Source organism: Schistocerca gregaria, chromosome 3 (genome assembly GCF_023897955.1).
Source record: "Schistocerca gregaria isolate iqSchGreg1 chromosome 3, iqSchGreg1.2, whole genome shotgun sequence".
Taxonomy (NCBI): Eukaryota; Metazoa; Arthropoda; class Insecta; order Orthoptera; family Acrididae; genus Schistocerca; species Schistocerca gregaria.
The window spans coordinates 147384164-147403622 of NC_064922.1; the positions used below are offsets into that span (position 1 = coordinate 147384164).

The 19459-nt window shown below is 41.6% G+C and overlaps 1 protein-coding gene across 4 annotated transcripts in view; it reads right to left on the reverse strand.

Annotated features, from left to right (window-relative positions):
* The window catches only part of LOC126355792 (uncharacterized), a 171909-nt gene extending 152724 nt beyond the window's left edge, over window positions 1-19185 (reverse strand). For all 4 annotated transcript variants that reach the window (XM_050006202.1, XM_050006201.1, XM_050006200.1 and 1 more), the window contains exon 1: window positions 19128-19185. The gene's annotated coding sequence lies outside the window, so the exon portion shown is untranslated. The remainder of the gene's footprint in view (window positions 1-19127) is intronic.
* Between the last annotated feature and the right edge of the window lie 274 nt (window positions 19186-19459).

Genomic DNA, 19459 nt, shown 5'->3' on the forward strand with positions numbered 1-19459 from the left:
TATGTATTTAATTGGGATCTTTAGTACTGAGTAGTGCAATATTTTTAACTGTCTGAGGTGCTGTTTTTTCGCGATATGTATTATTTCCCGCCAATTTCTATGGATGTGATTGGTGTAATGTGTTGTTAATTCAGTTTCAGTCGATTTTTCGTGTTTATTTCTACCTGTGACGATGTTTTTAACTACCATTTATTTCGATAATTATGATTTTCCGTCAATTTCTACGTGCGTTATCGGTGTAAGGTGGTGTAAGCTTAGTTTCCCATGATTTTTCATGATTATTTGTATCTGTAATGACGTTTTTAACTACCCGTTTTTTCGTGTTATGCATGATTTCTCTACAATTTCCACGCACGTGATCGGTGTTAGTTCAGTTACCTGTGGTTTTTTGTGACTATACGCAGTCGGAAAAAAAGCGATCTGTTTGCGTTTTTAGTTAGTACTCGACAGGTCGATAAATTTTTTAGAAGTATTTTACAATACTTGCACCTTCCAAAATTAAATAAGCAACAGAGCTGTCCAATAGGATACCACCCAAAATAAAGCAAAGAAACTACCCTAGGTCCTTCCATGCCAACAGTTCAGGACAGACTGAGCGGTTTTTCCAGCCATTTTTCCGAGTTCTGGAAGAGACGGAGGAGACGATGGGGGAGGGGGGAAGGAGAAGGGGAACCCATGACATCATCAGTGCGACGTTGCACATATACACCATGGGGCAATGGGAGGGAAACCGTGCAAAGTGGTGTAAAACCATCCTACTCCACAACTGCACTTCCCTCTGCTTGTTTTTTATAAGCATTTGTTTCTTTTGTAATTGAATCCTTTTTAATAGTAGGTACTTCGTCATTTTGTACTTATGTAATTTAGGCAGTGATGCGTTGTATTGATTTTTGTCGAACGCGACTTTTATATGTATGTGATTAAATGACATGCTAACTTAATCATATGTGAATATTAAACCCAGATTCAAAAATGTATGTTAGAAAACTGAGAAACTGTTAGAAAATAATCTGTAAGTCTAAAAGCCTATAGTACATAGGAAATTATGTACAGAGGTTATAGTGAAAAACAAACTAGTGCTGTGTGTCTGATAAACAATGACCAATCGTGTGTTGGGGTAGAAAATTAGTGCATCGTGTGTAATCGAAATTGCTCGTGGGGTGCTAAATGAACACTGGAACAAGTAAAACAGCCATCCTGACGTATATAATGTGTTCACTTATCTTGGGAACGAACTGAAGCCGCTTCGTTAAAGAGGGTATGCTACCGACAGAGTGTTGGTGAAGTCATATCTATATGAACCCAAAATGTTTTTCCAACACCAGTCCACACTGAGAACTTCTCACATTAATAGACAACATGTGCAGTGTCCAATGGTCACATCTGAATTAAGCCGAACCATGCCAGCAGCAAAATGTAATTGTCGCCAGACTTACGTGCAATGCACATTATCGACCATTTACAAGAAAACAAAACTTATGCATTCACAATATTCGTGTCCACTCGTCAACTTTTAATATTTGCAGGTTGGTTGGTTGGCTGTTTGGGGAAGGAGACCAGACAGCGTGGTCATCGGCCTCACCGGATTAGGGAAGTATGGGTAAGGAAGTCGGCCGTGCCCTTTCGGAGGAACCATCCCGGCATTTGCCTGGAGTGATTTAGGGAACTCACGGAAAACCTAAATCAGGATGGCCGGACGCGGGATTGAACCGTCGTCCTCCCGAATGCGAGTCCAGTGTCTAACCACTGCGCCACCTCTCTCGGTATTTGCAGGTAATCAATGAGTTATACAAATACAAAACGAACTTTCAGCTTTGTCTGAATTTGCATAACGATGTCGAAGTCTTTCCCATTGCTAAAATACGATAGAAAGATGAACAGTTGTGTATTAGAACCTTATGTAGCTACATATTGTAAAGCAATGAATCGAATATTTATCCATTGTCAATGTATTCCTCTATGCAATTTAATTATGTATTCACTGTACAAGTGCCAGTGCACAAATGTTTCTCAGATCACGGAGCCTCAGCACTGCTACACGTTTACGAGTGGACACTAGGGTGAGATCCAGGAAGACAACACAGTGTCTGTAGACTGCAAGCTTTCGCAAGAGATCAAACCAGCTGGCCTAGCGCTGCATGGTGACGTCACACAACCGTATCTGACGCCATAACCTGCATCTGACATTACAATCCGTGTCCGATGTCACTCCTCTGATAGCCACGCAGCCAGCCTTGTGCTACGTGTGCAAGCCAACAAGTGTTTCGTATCGACACTTTTGTGTTGCTCATATGTCATGTTGTTACGTATATAAATGAAAAATCTGTGCCAAGACTTCACAATGATTAGACAAAACATCTAATGAAGCTGCATTTTATTGAGCACTTAAAAGGACGTACACATACTAACGTTTCTTTCTGATATGGAAAGGTTGAATTATTACCCACAATAAAGCAGCGAATTGTATCGTAGTCAGTCAGGTGATATCGTAATACCCCTTTTTAAAAACCTAAATTTTGTTTAAGAATTTGTGTAAACGTTTGCGACCAAAGAGTCGATATTCATATTTGTGATATTTGATTAACAAAGGAAAGCGCAGCCTTCAAATTTTCTTTAGAGAGCAGCTAGGAGAAGCCCAGCTGTTCGTGCACGTCTGTTTTCAACCTCCATAATGTAAGCACCGTGGACTGTGGTTGTAGCGATTTCACAATATTTTGAGTTGCTTAAGTCTTTTTTATTATTAATCCTCTAGTCCACATGTTTAATTCCATTATTCGTTGTGTTATGAGCTTTATTTTCCAGCATTGGTATCAGGGAAACGTGATTTCATTACTAATTTGCAATGTCAATTCTTACCTGTTGTTTGTGCAAAACTTGCGTCATTCCGAAAACAAGTCCAAAATTGGAGTCATTTGTGTGGCACTGTGAAAGGGGGGGGGGGGGGGGGGGGCAGTCGAGGCAGGGGAGCTGTGCCAGGGGAGCAGTGGCCGTGGCAGCGTCCTGGAATGGGTTTGGAGTGGCACCCGAAAGGTCAGGTGTGAGGTATTGCTAATAGTGAATACACAACACAGTATGTGCGGGATTATTATTAGATGTGGATCCAGTATGTGCAGGATTATTATTAGGTGTGGATCCAGTATGTGCTCCATCAGGGAATAGTGAGTGGGGTGGTTCCATCTGCGCAAAAATTTCTGTGATTATGTTGAGTATAGCTCCACTTACGAGAATGTATGATTGAAGATATTGTCCAAAAGATGGATCCATCAGCGTTATTCCTGGGAATATTGGTCGAGCTGGAGCCAACCTGCAGTGCACACAGAAATATTTGCTCGGGGTAGATCCACCAGTGTGAAGTCTTCGGTAAAGGTTATTGGGTTAGTTTTCTGTACGGATCCAACCATATAACATCTGAGGCCTCATCTGAAAGATGCACCTTCAAATGCCACATCTGGGAGTACTGTTCAGGGTAATGGTTGGGGCCATCTGCTGTTATCATTTTACCTGCATACATTATTATTATTATTTAAAAACGTAAGCAATTATTCTCTTGCTATGAAGTGGCCTGCGTGTCTTTCAAAGGGGAATTTCCTCGATTAGCATGCATTCTGGGAAGCATCATGCATGCAGAAAATAAAATCGCATACACCCTATCCCTAGCCTTGGAGTATTCACGTAAAAGAATGTAATTACTCCCACATTTAGAGGTTATGAGGGAAATTGTTGTCATTTACAGTCTTTACTCACATGATTTTGTTTCGATATGGATAATCTACTAATTGTGTTTGATGTGTGGTGTCTAATGCAGAATATTACACATCTGTCTATAATTTTAATTATGTAACGTGGAATTCGATTACTTGAACTCATGATCGTACAAAATGCCACAGAACGATTTATAAATCCACTGTGCAGAGAGCTAATGCGTCAGACGCTGGTAGCGTTTCGATACAGCCTCCCGATAATGGCAGTGGGCTCATAGGCAATGGTGACAGCCCAGATCAGCTGGGCGATACACAGTACAACAAAAATTATTCTCACATCTTCCGCTTTTATCATTAATATTCAAAAATGGTTCAAATGGCTCTCAGCACTATGGGACTTAACTGCTGAGGTCATCAGTCCCCTAGAACTTAGAACTACTTAAATCTAACTAACCTAAGGACATCACACAAATCCAGGCCCGATGCAGGATTCGAACCTGCGGCCGTAGCGGTCGCGCGGTTCCAGACTGTAGCGCCTAGAAGTGCTCGGCCACACCAGCCAGCATCACAGGGTAGTTTGGAACTTTTATCAGGAGTGTTATGCTGGGCATTTTTCCCAACATGCAGTAAAGAGGGTTGGGTAAGGCATTCAGTCATGTACTCCACCAGTAGTAGGGCAAGACCAGCATCAGGGCATTTTTTTAGTGCGGATTTCCTACATCAGGGGCAGGTATGCACTCAGGGGCAAACCTATTCTTCTCTTTTGATTGACAGCTTATGACCTCCTGGGGAAAATCTTTCCTTTTGATTGACAGGACCTTAACCTGCTGTTCCCCCAGCCCTGCCCTTCCCCTGGCTGCTACCAAACCCTCAGGAAACCTCCAACCCTCCCCCCTCCCAATCACTGATTCAAGTACACTTTCAGGCCTGAGTTATTCAAATAGCCACATCCCACTCTATCAATTTGATTGACTACTTAATTAAATTGATCAATTAATTAACCCCTTCCCCTCTGGTAAACCCCCTCCCCTACCCCCTACCCCTCCCCTCCCTTCCTTGGAAATTGACGACTCTATGCTAGAAAGGAAAGATATCATGAGAGCAAATTCAATTACATAGCAGAGGGTATGTTGTTTATTTGTAAAAAATTCAGTTTGCAGGGGTTGGATCTATCTTGCTTATCATTCTCTGCTGTTTGGGAATATGCAGGTCTTGCTAAAAAGTAATTAAACGGATCGCTTCTTTTTGTAATTCTGATCACGCAAGGAATATCACCGTGAAACACCTATCACACTTAATTACGCTGTTAAAAATCGTTCGATCGAGAAGCATGCGCCATCCACTGGACCACGCAGAAAGCCACCCGCACACGCTGCTGGGCCGTGTCACATTGGCATGAGCCCGAAAAGCAGCTGCACCACGTGCGGGTGTCCACTCAGGCCCACAACTGAGAGGCCTGATGTCATGCTAATCCCCGAACAAAAGCATGTGAGAAATTCCTGTAGAAATACGTGCTCTTTCTCTGTTTCTTCTCGTATCACGCCGATCCTGCATGTGCTGTCTGTCGCGGTCGGACCGAATGCCAAACAAAGCAGTGTTTGCGCAGTAAACACCTGCAGAATATCGACACGCATGAGAACTCCGTCCTTGCAAGGCAAATGGTTATCTGAGAATCGATTCGACCATGGACTCTAAGCTGCCCCAGCCCTGCTGGAGCACTTTCTTGTGGGAGTTATCAAACCTGGTGTTACCGAATATTGTCACATACGTAACTTGAATATATCGCAGGAAGTAAATGTGCTACTGCACAAAGAGAGAGACAGAAAGAGAGAGAGAGAGAGAGAGAGAGAGGAGGAGGGACAGAGAGAGAGAATATTTAAATAATTCCGAGGAATACCTCCACCGCCACACTTGAACACATAGTATAAAAGAAAAGATCGGGATGCTCTTGCGAAACCGTCCCTAAGACAATTAAAGCGCGCTTTTACTTTAAATTCCATTGTCTTTGAGCACGAGCTAAAAGACTGGGTGATCAAAAAGTGAGTATAAATTTAAAAACTTAATAAACCACGTAATTATGTAGATAGAGAGGTAAAAATTGACACACATGCTTGGAATGACATGGGGTTTTATTAGAACAAAAAAAGTTCACAAAATGTCCGACAGATGGCGCTGGACAACAAAACTGCTACCGTGATGGGTGAGAGGTACGCCGATATGTTACAGAATCGCATCATCCCCAGCCTGGCTGATAAACACCTGCTGGAACGTACGATGTTTACGCAGGATGGCGCCCAGCCCACATTGCTAGACGCGTGAAAGATCTCCTGCGCGCGTCGTTTGGTGATGATCGTGTGCTCAGCCGCCACTTTCGTCATGCTTGGCCTCCCAGCCCCCAGACCTCAGTCCGTGCGATTATTGGCTTCGGGGTTACCTGAAGTCGCAAGTGTATCGTGATCGACCGACATCTCTGGGGATGCTGAAAGACAACATCCGACGCCAAATCTCACCATAACTCCGGACATGCTTTACAGTGCTGTTCACAATATTATTCCTCGACTACAGCTATTGTTGAGGAATAATGATGGACATATTCAGCATTTCCTGTAAAGAACATCATCTTTGCTTTGTCTTACTTTGTTATGCTAATTATTACTACTCTGATGAGATGAAGCGCCATCTGTCGGACATTTTTTGAACTTTTGTATTTTTTTGGTTGTAATAAAACCCCATGTGTCCAAGCATGTGTGTCAATTTGTAGCTCTCTGTCTACATTATTCCGTGATTTATTCAGTTTTCAAATTTATACTGACTTTTTGATCACCCGGTAAATGAGCGCAAACACACCGTGTCGCAACTCTGAAGACGATCCTACAAAATATTGTTAAATACTCTATCGGAGTAGTTTGCTACACGAGGTACGGTCGTAACTGGGAACCTGCAAAGCGGCCGCACGTCCAGCCGCGGCTGCAGCTCACCACAGAGTCTTGTGCAGGCCAGAAGCAGAGTTTTTGCAACCGGATGCACGAGAGTGTGTAAACTGCAGCTGGCCAGACCAGAACCAACTTCTCATGCGAGCTCAGACCAGCATTCATCTGCAGATAGGGTACAACGTCGCACTCTTATTGGCTCCCTGGGTAAAATGGTGGGTGGACGGGGTAGAGGTAATATAATGCCTCGTCATGGTGCAGTCGGTCTCATTCTGCTGTCGTTCATGGTGGGGTCAGCTCCACTGTGTTGTTCTCACTCTGTGTGTGTGTGTGTTTTTGTGCGTGCGCGCGCGCGTGTGTGTGTGTGTGTGTGTGTGTGTGTGTGTGTGTGTGTGTGTGTGTGTGTGCGTGTGTGTGTGTGTGTGTGTGTGTGGTATGGAGATGGTGAAGATTGCAATAGTGCTTAAGAAACCTATTTATTGGGTATGTGCATACTAGATCTATTCAAAATCAACATGTACCAGTTTCATTAAGAGCATGTGAAAACTCATTTAGCTGATCCTAAATTAATTTATATGGATTCAGATAGCTGCTTCTATTGGGTGAAAAACTGCATTCCATATGAAGTACTAAGGTACCACAGTAATGAATTCGATATGTCCTTATACATGGCTGATAATCCTTACGCTATTGTTCCACAGAGCAAGAAGGTTATCGGCCTTATGAAGGATGAGACAAATGGATTGCCGAACGTGGAGTTTGTAGGTCTGTGATCAAAAATGTATGCTTATCGCACATTGGAGGGTGCCACCCAGAGGCAGGCTAAGGCCAGAGGCAGGCTAATAGTGGGCATAGTATGACATCGAGAGCCCTCTCTATCAAAGACTATTTGTGGTGCCTGTACAGCAATGTTGACGGTGCTGCACCACAGCGAACTAGTATTCGGTCGAGAGGACATGAGGTGTTCACTGTGTTGCAGCTGAATGTCGGCCTGTCGCCTCATGACGAAAAAGGCTCGTTTGTAATGACGCAATTGAAACTCTCCCATACTCACACTATTCACCTGAAGCGAGAGAAGGAGCGGGGGACTTTGAGTGAGCGAATGAGAGAGAGAGAGAGAGAGAGAGAGAGAGAGAGGTGTCTGCAGAGTAGTAGTATGACACTTTTATCCTAGTGTAAGTAATTGTGTGTGTGTGTGGTGTAAATATTTATGCCTGCTATGTACATATGTACACACAGACACACACACACACACAGACAATGTGTGGAAAAAAAGACAAAAAGAAAATTATATGTGCACACCATGTCTGAAAGAAAAAAAGCTAAAAAGACATACACAAAAAATATTAAAGAAAGCATGAAGAGAAAAAAATATCAGTAACTATATTTAATTATTCATACATAACGTATGTGCAGCCTGTAAATATATATATTCACTATGTGTATCTTGTAAAGAGAATAGTTTTTAAGTTTTTCACCTGCCGCCAGCCATCCAAGACCGATTAGTTTTTAAGTGTATACAGTCAATCATATTTATTATTAATGTAAAAACCTTTGCTTTTGGGGCTGTTGAAATTGTATTGTAAGTGTACACAGTCCATCATAATTATTGTAAAACATATGCTATTGGACTGTGGAATTTAGTTTTAGTAAAAGTATCTTCGCATTAGTTTTTAGTGTAAGTTTATAAAAAGTTCCAGTGCTACTGGAGAAAAAAATATTCTCGACTGATGTTACTGTTGTAGTGTGTAAGTTAAAAGCATCTTTACATTTGAATAGCAGAGTCAAATTGTACCTCAAGAATACCATATTGTAATCTCAAGAACTGAATTGTATTCTCAAGAATTGAATTGTGCTTGTACGAATTGAATAACCGAAAAATTTCGTTACTATATGTCCTTTCTGTTATTATTTACAAAAAAACCTATCCCCTATTGTGTTATGTATGTATATGTATATAAAGACTGTCCAGGTCACAAATGACAGTTTTTCTGAAGAGTGCTGTAAAGAAGGTGAAGTTTAAGATGGAAGATAACAAAATATATAGAATGGTTGCTTAGAATTAAGCCTATCGTGCAGCACAAATTGGATTATGGGAGCAGGAGGTACATGACCGCGTCCGCTTCCAACGACATGTAGAAAACATTTCGAAAATTATATCTCCTGTGCCTGAAGAAAACCACATAGTATCTGGACAAAACTGTACACTGTCACAGGTTTGAAAAAAGCACACAGGGTTTGCGATGCATAGATGTTCGCAGAGCTGTGTATTAAAGTCCTGATAGCACGGAAAACTGTAGAACACACGTCTTCTGCGAGTGAAGTATTGTTGTAATTCGTCAGGCTGTTGCAGATCGCCAAATGAGTCGAAACAGTAGGCGATATCTGCATTTTTTATTAATATATGAGACCCAGTGGGTGCCAGGACCTCCAGAAACATCTAAATTCGCAATACCACATTCACCAGTTTTCCACGTAGTCTTCAGTAATGTATCCCAAATAAACACACCACATAATCTTGGAATGTTGAATTTTTTTCTAACAAACTCAAGGAGATCATTATTCGTGGGTGGCCGATCTGATAGGACTTCTAATAGGCTTATTATTATTTATAAATAGACCAAGCCCTTTCCTGTATAGTTTCTGATGGCTGCTGCTTCCATTATACGGTTATGTATTCTTGCTTCTTCTAACTGCGCTTGCGAGTTTTGCGCGTTGTTGACTGTTCTGGCAACAGCCGCAGCAGCACCAGCCAGTAAACCCACAGCTGAGAGAGCGAAAAGGGCTGGGATGAGGAATGAAAGAAAACCTCCAGACGTCTTGGTTATTGATGGAACTAGAGGTGCTTTAACTGAGCCTCTTCTTCTTCCTGCACCCTTCTGCTTCACAGCGTTTTTAGTTTGCACACATTGCTGTCAGGATACAGTTTTTTAAACACTCCTACTTTAAACACCCCTTCTTCTTCTTTTTCATTTTTGTCTTCTTCTTCTTCAGAGCATGACGTGCAGCATTCATAACTCACTTCAAATTCATCACTCCTAAACCCAGCTTAATTTTCCCACACATGGTTTTATCAACTAGAAATGCTACAATACGTTGACCTATACTACCACCCTTTCTTCTCCGTATCATCTTAGTCTTAGCAGCTAAAAAATCCTATCTGCAATGTGACGACTTAGATGATCTTTATTTGCAGCATATGCAATGTTATGTTTCACACACGTTTCGTTGGGTGGATTAAACCCCTTATCACCTCATGCCAAGCGTTTCTGGAGCTTTGTTCCAGGTCCACAGTAGTTATATCCTGGAATGTGTAATTCCACTGCTAGTGTGTGTAGAACACCACCACATACTCTAATGCGTCTCCTAGCACGCATGTTATGCTACTGCGGTGGTTGTGAACTATGCGACCCCGTTATATAGGAAATCATAAGCGTCAGTCCAGCTGTTTTGTGCAGCAGGAAAACCAAGCCATTTAACTAGTGCTCTATTTCCCTGACGTCTTATGACTCTCTCTACGAGAAACACATTCGGTTCAGAGCTCTTCTGCATTTCCTCGGTGAAGAAACAACCTACAATTTCTTCACCTTTACTATCCCCCAAGATGTAAGTTCTAGGATTTGTTCTTTACACTTTGTAAACTGTAAGTAACTCTGTTGACCAGTTCGGTAGGTATGATTTCTCAGATGCCATATTATGTTTCAAGGTATGTACCAGATCGCCTACATTAAATTTCTGTTTACGTGGATCCAACATTTTAATGCAACTGTACACCGTATTCATGAGTCCATTATCACGAGCATTGACTGGTCTTATTTTTATTGTGCTATGTTTGCTTCTGTCCAATTGTATGAGCTGGAAAGATTAACACGCATCCACATTTGACCTTGTATTGTTCTGTTCAGACGTTCCACGATAGTCGCCTTCAGATGGTGATGCATTCCATTCCATTCCATTCCATTGAAATACCTATTGTAAAACTCTCCACCGTGATCGGTTTGGAGGTTGTCCAGGCATCGATACATCCCTGTTTGCAGCAAGCACTCAAAGGCATCCGAGACATTTCTCCCCGTTTTTGTTTTAATAGATAATGCCTAGGCAAATTTAGAGTATGTATTAATAACCATTAAAATATATTTTGATCCATTACTCTCATGTGAATAGTCCCTCATATCTACAAGATCAGCCTGCCATAAGTTTAATCATAACATGCCTACAAGGGTATGTTTCGCGTACTGGTTTGTGCAGTTCTCGAAGTACTAGCTCCATACTTATTCGACTATACGTCTCTCTCTAAGCTCAGAGATTACTGAAACAACATCATTCGAATGAGCTGTATTACCTGCAGCGGCTAATGCAGTGAGCAGATGTAGTCGATCTATTAGCTCGTTGGGGTCGTCATAATATACATACTGCAAGATCCGATTGTTCACTGCTTTATGCTCAAAGTCAATATCACCACTGGGTTGTTGTTGTTGTTGTTGTTCACCATCAAGTATTGGTTTTATATTTCTTGTGGCTCAAGCTTTTTGCTATTTTCTGTACATCAGTTAAATGCAATATTTCACCGTACGTTTCCCCATCATTAACTGAATATTTTATGGTTTTTTTCCGGGTCTTAGGAAAATAAGATTCATTAAGCCAGGTGTTCTCTCTAACCGCCTATCACCAATCTGTGTTGTGTCATCAGTCACATTTATAGGCTTCATACCCAGCATGTACGGTCTTCCCTGCTGGCGCCCAATGTCCTATCTATCTGGCCATGGACGTGTTGGATAATGAATTCGTCAATGGCAACACCATCGTTATCGTGTGGTTTTGTTTTTGCTGAGAGCTGCCTGAGACATTCAGTAACCAGCTTAAAGGTCTTCCTCAATGTTTACAGTCGATCCATATGTCCTAACCTTAGCAACTGTAATTTCTCTCGAACAGCTTTCCGCACCTGAATAATTTTCTGCTTCGTTGACATCTCGCTGAATACTGATCAGACGCCTCTGCAGCTTAAGGCTTTATATATTCTTCTCTTATTATGTGCATGTTCCTTCTCCTCAACAGAAAGGGCCTATACATCTATTTTCCCCTCAATACCCTCTACCTTTTTAGTTAAGTCGCTTACTTTCTTACCGATTACATTAACTAACTCATTTATTGCATTGACCATTCTCAGAAGAGTCCAGTAATAGTTTCTAGCTCCCTGCGCATATCTCCAACTTTATACACGATAGCCTGAATTTTCGCATCTATATACAAACGAATGTTCTGTCTGTCTACACGAATTCTGTCCGGTTGAGAGCTGGACATGTGCGCGATTTTGTCTATGGCGCAGCGTATACTGATGTACTCACCTCTCTTACCGGGCTATACATACAGAAACTCTTGGAAGTCTCGCCTGTAGCTACCATAATTGAATTTTCTTGTTTTATCAATAACGTGAAACACATACTGTGAATGATTCCAGCAATCGCCACGTATCTTTACAAAATCATTGAAAGACATTTCAGTTCCTACATATGTTTGATAAATGTGTTATAAAATCAGATAGTCTTGTTTGAAGGCTATAATGAGATTTGCGTTTCCCCTAACCAACTATTTTGGGATTCTGGAATATGTTTGACTTAGATAAAATAAATCAGCATCCATATGACGACTGAACCAGAAATATTTTCGAATTTGGTCTTGGTTTTCCATAGCAACATTGTCAAATATGAATACAGTGTTCGACTTTACTTTTTCAGATGGGGCATATCATCGCTTTCACTGAATGTCATGTATGTAACGCCTTTTAGACTGTTCAGTATCTTCTGCAATAGCTCATACTTGGGCTGCAACAGCGTTTTTAAAAGTACACAAACATGTTCAAATCGGATTCCATCCATATGTATTACCAGCCTCATTAGTCTTGCCACAATTGGATGGACCTAAAACAATTGTTCGTAAATTATCAGGAAGGAGCATCCCATTCTTTATCTCCTCCAGGTCTTATTCTGCATCTCCACAGGATCAGTCACCGACAACAAAGTCCTGATGCTTCACCCACCCGGCCCTGATACTGACTACGTCAGGTGTTGGTGTGCAACGGGCTTTTATAGAAAAAATTAACACTTGTAGTAATAATAATATGTGATAATAATATATGTAGCTACTATAACACAATCAATGGCTACGTCTTACATTATATAATGATGGGGCAGTTAAATAAGAAAAACAACAAAGATCTGCGATTATATCTATTTTATTTACGCTTCAGCAATGATACATAGGCTGCATTACGTCAAGGACGACAGCAACACAGGCAAGTGATTCATTTTTCACAGCATTTCCCAAATAACTGTTTCTTGTATGCAGTAAATTCAGCATGTATTTCTCTCAAACTGATGAGAGTTTCTTTAGCTTCTTCTTTTGATAAATGGATCAATCTCCAAATGTCATCATGAGTGTCACACCGTCGTGCAATAATGTTACAGAAAGCGTTAACCCACACAGTAAATGTTCAGAGATGGACAATACTCAGAGGTCATCTGTTCATTGTTGTAATGTTCTGCACAACACACTTCATCGCACTCCAGCTCCATAAACTGCACTTTAACACATCTCGATGCATTTTCAATCTCTAACACAACACGCCAGTCGATGTCCATTGATGCTTCTATATCAATATTTAAGCGCTTTGAACCACCAGCTGTTAAAAATTATACGTTGAAGTGAAAATCAGTAGAGCGATGTGGGGGGGGAGGGGGGGGGGGATCGACAGCTTCTCATTCACCACATCGACAACCTGTCGTTGCAATAACACTGGAATGTTCTGAGGTGGTGCATACATCAGAGACCAGTACTGACCTGCACCGTGTGGTGTAGGGCCTCCAGCACAGTTCTTCTGAGAGCTGGGGGCTTGCTGAGTGTCTAAATTAATGAGCAGGTCAAACAATAGTGCCTCATTGTCTTGCTCCAGCAAGTGGGCTATGTGCGCTACAGGATCCTATGGTGCTGCTGCTGCTGCTGATCCTGACAGACCAGAATTCACTACAAGTCCTGAAAAGGTGATGGTGGCAGCTGCTGGTACAGACATCTCAGAGATCGCTGAACGACGAAGCAGGAGAAGAAACATAAGAATCACTGACAATAACACAGAGTTGAACATAGAAAGGGAACTGCTATATGCAGTAATAGTAGCAACGACATGTAATGAGTACTATCTTTTACACTTCTTCTGCGATGGAGAAACCAATGAGGATCTCGACTGCTGACTATGGGTCAAATTTCTTCTTCTTCCAGAGACTCACTGTGACTGGGAGTGTTGATCTGTCTCACTCACCTTATACTCCCTGCATTACGATCATGTGACTGAAAATTAATTATTTATTGGCTTGAGCAGTATTTCTGGAATGATTCCCAATCCACCATTTGCCTTGGAAGGATGGAGTTCTCACGTGTGACGGTATTCCGCAAGCATTTACAGGGTAGATGCTAATTTGTTTGAGGTTCGGTCTGACCACCAACTGATGGCATGTACAGGCCCAGCAGGGCACAAGGAGCAACAGAGACAGGACACCTGCTTTGACAGGAATTTCTCGGATGCTTTTGTTCAGAGATTAGAATATCTTCTATTGTGTCAGTTGCAGATCCTGAGCAAACAGCTGCACATGGCGTGGCCGCTTCTCAGGCTCTCGCAGGTGTGACGCAGTGCAGCAGCCTGTGTGGGCACCATTCTGTGCAGTCCATTGGATAGCCCATGCTTTGCAATCAAACGATTTTTAACAGTTCAATTATATGTGATAGGTGTTTCATGATTGTATTCCTTGTGCGACTGGAATAAAAAAAAAGCGATTGATTTAATTGCTTCTTTACAAGACCTGCATCTTCCCATACAGGAGAGAATGATGAACAAGAGAGATCCAAAACCTGCAAACTGATTTCTTTAAATAAATTATCCCCATGAGATCAACATGTCAATCAAAAGAGATCAATAGGTTTACTCCTGAGTGCATACTTGCCCCTGATGTAGGCAACCCACACTTACAGAACGCCCTGATGCTGGTCTTGCACTACTACTTCCACCTCGATACGTACTTGCATATCTACACTCCAGTTAAAGTGGGGACCCAGTTTCTCATTTTTCCAAAACGTATTGCTGATTAACATGTTTGTATTAATGTCCAGAATCTAGATGAAGAGGATGTATATTGCTCCACAAGGTTGCTTCTGGCTAAGAACAGGAGTTAATTTTCAGAGGGAATAATGCCAAGAATAACACTGCAGTTCGTGGACTCACTTCACTTCACATATGCTTCTCTTCAGAAACTTGCTGAGATTATGCATAAGGAGGACATGTATATGGCCAGACCCGCTTATCCAGATGATGCAAAGTTTAAGATTGTGATGAAGAAGGGGTCTTTCCATACGAATACCTTGATTCAATGTAGAGACTCCATGAAACCACATTGCCTGACACAACTGCATTCTCCAGTACACTAACAGGCATTGCCACAACAGATGCAGAGTATGAGCACATAGTAAATGTTTGGCAGGAGTTCAGCATCCTTAATAGAGGAAAATGTGCCAGATTATACATCAATACTGATGTATACTTGCTCTCAGATGTTTTCGAGAAACTCTAGTGTATGCCCGGGCACATGCCTACTGGGTGAAAGGCTGCGATCCATACGAATAAATCACGAAGAATTTGACATGTCCGGATATGTGGGCAATAATCCATTTTAAATAACGTCTCAAAACAAAAAGGTTATTGACCTGATGAAATTTGAGGTGAATGGTTCACTGACTGTGGAGTTTGTGGAGCTCAGATTTAAGTTATACAGATATCAAACGAAAGCGCTGGCAGGTTGATAAACACACAAACAAACACAAACATACACACAAAATTCAAGCTTTCGCAACCAACGGTTGCTTCATCAGGAAAAAGGGAAGGAGAGGGAAAGACGAAAGGATGTGGGTTTTAAGGGAGGGGGTAAGGAGTCATTCCAATCCCGGGAGCGGAAAGGCTTACCTTAGGGGGAGAAAAGGACAGGTATACACTCGCATACACACACATATCCATCCGCACATACACATGTGTTGTTCTTCTGTACTCGAATATGGGGTTCGCAGAGCCCTTCTGATGATAACGAAGACATTTTATAGAATATTTTTCCGTGCAACCTAACTTAATAAACTACGTTTACGCCTGACATCATTTTTGGGTGCGTATTTTACGTGAACAAGTAGGGTAACTTTGAACCTCTGTATGTCGGAAACGTATAAAGATATCAAGAAAATTATCAAAGTTTTTCGAGATCTGGATCTTAGGAATATATCGTAAATATTACAGCCAGTTTCTGTGCGTAGCCGTCTTGGAATCCGTGCCTCGGTTTTGGTACCCAAAAACCATATTTTTGATGTGTTTCTCGATAACGGATACAGTTTTTTGAAAACGGGGAGATGTTACTTCTAGGTAAATACTTAGAGAACACACCATTAATGGTTCAAATGGTTCAAATGGCTCTAAGCGCTATGGGACTTAACATCTGAGGTCATCAGTCCACTAGACTTAGAATTACTTAAACCTAACTAACCTAAGGACATCACACACATCCACGCCCGAGGCAGGATTCGAACCTGCGATCGTAGCAGCAGCGCGGTTCCGGACTGAAGCGCCTGGAACCGCTCGGTCACAGGGGCCGGCACACCGTTAATATCTGAACAATTCCTTGCTGTTAGTTATTTAGATATCCTAATGACGGCGAAAAAAATATGAAAAACGATTTTTTCGGATTTTCTCAGGAATTTTCTACGAAGTAAATGGTGCTTCCATAAGCTCCTTCAAGCACATCGCACATCGCATCTAACGCAAAAAGAAACAACTGATTTGCTCCATTTGCTTAAGCTGAAGGAAGTGTGCAATATTCAAAAATTGACCCTTTACTGTATTATAGTTACACCAAGACGATAATTCTGTTGGACACACAAGTGGTCCCTAGTCCAAGGGCTATCCAAACCCTTGACCCTACCTCTCTACCATCAATAGAACCCGAGGTATGAGCACTGGAAGATCCCGTTTTTATGCGCGGCTTTTTGGAACATAGTGGCAGCGCATGCCATTGCAAGCGTACCGATTCAGACCAGTCGGCGCCTATAGAAATTCGATCAATAATGCATTCTTCCACCGATTTTTAACAATACGGTTCTACTTTCTATCAACACACAACAAAAATTCTGAAAGGAACTGTTCCGAAATACAAACTAAATCGATTTCTTTTACTATCGGCTATAAGTGAGTAGGAAATTGTCGTCTTTTTAACTGCTACGTAAAGGGCTAGGGAAACTTATAGACAACAAACTAAGCTGCGAAAATGTTACAAGGATTGAGTCCCCACAGTTACCTAAATATGAAATGGGAAATAATGAAAAATATTTCAGGGATGTCCGAGAGTGATATTTGGGTCTGCATTGTCTTTCGACGATAAAAAAATGAGTCACATGCCTACTAGTGTATTCTAAACCAAAATATCCGTACTCATTATACTCATGATAGGATAAATAAACCTTCCACCTACGGGTGTCCAAGGAATCGAACTTCCAGAAACGGCTTCAAACGTCGATTACTTTATGAATGAGTTAGTGAGTTAAATATTTGACGTTTAGCATGTCAGCGAGAAAAAGTTTGAAAAAGGTTCGAAATTATGTTCGTAGGTTGGTGGAAGTAGATAAGGCTTTCGATATCAAACACTGGCTGACTAAAGTCTGGCTAATTTCCTCTCCACTCTACACAAAAATTAATTTTTGGACAACTCAGTTTTTGTGAGGTCGTATCCCGTGAACTATGTGTCACACAACGATATAATTTTGCAGGTACATTCAGTGGTGTACGAGGATACTGTCTGCAAAATGTATTGTGAATAGAGTTACTAGTAAAAACGTGATAAATTAAAACGCCATGCCTGAAGCTTTAGTTTTATTGCATGAACGGCGAAAAGGTAGCAAGCTATATTTTTTTTTCCTTTCCTCATTTTGGGGATAGCCAGGGAGAAAAGTTTCGAGGGGGTTTGAAATTATGTGTAAAGTTTTTGAGAGGAAGCTACGCACTTTCATTCTCATATACTCGATGAATTCAGTCTGGGTAATTTGAGCGTCCTTAATTACCATGCCTCAAGACATGTAAACAGTTTCTAACGGCAGTACTTGTCTTACTGTGTTAAAACTTTAACATGAGATTATACCTCTTAATGAGTACATTACGAGAGCATTTTACATTTTCACGTTCGCTCAGTAACAATACGAAGTACTGAAAATCACAGTGTTCAAAAATGGTTGAAATGGCTCTGAGCACTTTGAGACTTAACTTTTGAGGTCATCAGTCCCCTAGAACTTAGAACTACTTAAACCTAACTAACCTAACGACATCACACACATCCATGCCCGAAGCAGGATTCGAGCCTGCCACGGTAGCGGTCGCGCGGTTCCAGACTGTAGCGCCTAGAACCGCTCGGCCACCCAGGCCGGCAAATTACATTGTTGTTGCCCGTTTAAGTCATTAGATAGGCAACCTGCAACTGGGATTATGCAGCGGGTTAGCCGCTTAGTGATAGAGGTGCTTCACGAATCAGTTTTCTTTTTTTCAAAAATCGCCAAAAAATGCACGGATATTCCATAAATCGGATAATCCGCATTCTAGTTATGAGGAGTCTGTGTCATACAAGAAAAGGCAAGGCATATGAGATGGCACTCAGGGACACCACACGCAGACAGTTCCCAGTCATACGAGCACTGATTTTCATACACAATATTGAAATAAACAGAATCAATAAAATGTCAGAGTATAAAAATGTAGATCACACCCTAGTCTTTGACTAGGTGACCAACCTGACAGATATGCTTGTCAACAAAGTTACGTTACCTGTAAATAAAGTTAGTATTTTTACTCAAAATATTCGTGATTTCTTCGATCGAAGAAGTTATCTGGGAATTCGCGTTGAAAAGCAGTTGCTTGAAATGAGAGAAAAAGGATTACCACGAGAAGATGAAGAAATGCTGCGTAATCGCTGCATAACATCATTAGTAAGTCTAATTGAAGAAATAAAAAGCAGGTTACCAGATAAATTTGACGTTCATGAAATAAATTTCTAGAATAAGTGTTGAACAAGCACTTAATCACAACAAAGAAAATGTAATTGGTACAGTGGCTCAGTTAAGTAAAAGAGTAGAATTTATAGCAAGTGGGGATGATCAACGGCGACAAATTCATTTGTTGAACTGGAACGAGACCAAAGCTACAAAAAATTTTTCGGAATCTCTGTCTGACGCTGATGTAATCTAACTCGAATCTTCCTGTATCACCCAGCATTTTCCAAGTATGCCTCCTCCACTGGTGATTCTAGCTGAAACTTGTTACAGAACTCAATTAGCCTTTCTCCTCTCTCATTCCTTGTCCCAAGCCCACATCTTCTTAGCAAACAAACACGTAGCCATTGTCTGAGTCGCCATAATAGTCTAGCGTACTTACAAATGTCCACAGCGACCTTCGGGCACGGAACATGCTGCCAGAGAGGGAGGAAAGCTGCTCGCCCACTGACGGGAGAGACGCCGGCGCCGCCCACGCCACCTCCGCCACCCGCATCCGGCCGCCCTCAGCTGACGCTCGCTTTCCCTGTTCTCAACAGAAAGTGTTCCAGGCAGCTGTTGCTGGTCGTTTGCGAGCCCCCCTCCCCAACACAGGCACAACTACATCTACAACTGCATGGTTACTCTGCAATTAAGCAGATGCATAGATCTCCTTTCCCATTATTTCACTGGTTTCACTCTCCTACAGCACATAAAAAACATGAACATCTAGCA